This window comes from Aristolochia californica, unplaced genomic scaffold (genome assembly GCF_029961685.1).
Source record: "Aristolochia californica isolate CCGP_79_NKW_82.1479 unplaced genomic scaffold, dmAriCali1.0.hap1 SCAF_9, whole genome shotgun sequence".
Lineage (NCBI taxonomy): Eukaryota > Viridiplantae > Streptophyta > Magnoliopsida > Piperales > Aristolochiaceae > Aristolochia > Aristolochia californica.
Genome location: NW_027182290.1, coordinates 34,169,071 through 34,170,230, shown reverse-complemented (window position 1 = coordinate 34,170,230; position 1,160 = coordinate 34,169,071).

Here is a 1,160-nt window from a genome sequence, read left to right as displayed (position 1 = left end):
CTCGCCAGCACCTAAAGTTGCTCACTCACTTCCTTTTTTATCAGTTCAATAATGCATAGAAAAGGGTGCCTGCCGCAGCTGAACCCAACGCAAGGAGAAAGAAACGTCAAAACAGAAGAACAACAAAAGCCGGAGAGATGGATTTTCAGCTATGAAATTTGGTAAAGGAAAATAATCAGCAGGTTAGGATGTAAGCACGAAAAGCCCACCCACCAGAAGAACTTCACGCTGAGATTTTTTTTCCGGGAATTAGGCAAGGAACAGAAGAGAGTCGACTGGTGGAAGACGAAGAAGAAGAAAACTTGCAGAAGTAACCAGAAGCCTCTGAAGAGAAATTAACCACGTCAGGGAAGAAATTCCTAGAAAAGAGGAAAAGTCAGGCACAACGCAGAAGAAAACGATCATTCAAAGCTCGTTCTGGAAGACCAGTATGACGGCTGGTTTTTTCAGGCAAAAACGATACCAGCTACGTGTCTTCCGCTTGCGGGTCTTACCACAAAGCCTCGATACAATTGTGGACCCAACGCATGCATTCAGCCCTCCTTTCCTTTCAGTTGCTAGAAAGTGCAACACTACTTTCCAGCTTCCAGGACCAAAATCAACGGACTATCCATATCCAAAACAAAAGCCATTCTAACTAATTAATTGAGGCTTTATCATAAAGCGATCTTTTGATCGTGCGTCACTAAATTTAATTCTAACTAAAAGAAGATTGATATGAGATAGAGAGATTAAAGTAAACATGCCTACATGCGGCCAGAATCCAAGAATCAAATCAGTCGAGCTTTCAAAAATGTCGGAAGATAAAAAGTATCAAGAGAGCCGTGCATTATTCCTGAGAAAAAACAAGATTAATGGCCATGCACCGTTACTCTATTTCGTTCTTTATATATTTCATATTTAACAGAGAAAGAGAAAGAGAGAACTGTACTTAAGAGAATGTTGGTTACCTAACCTCTTTGCGAATAACCAAGCAATGTGAATGTCACAGCTATTATTCATATTAATAAACTCTAAATGATGAACATTAACCGATGTAGCACATACCACAATGCCGGCATATATATTTTATTTAAGTTTCTGGAATTTTTTACGATAGGGTCAGGTCGTGATTCATGTCCGACCACCCACCAAATTCTTTTAGGCCAACAAAGAAGACC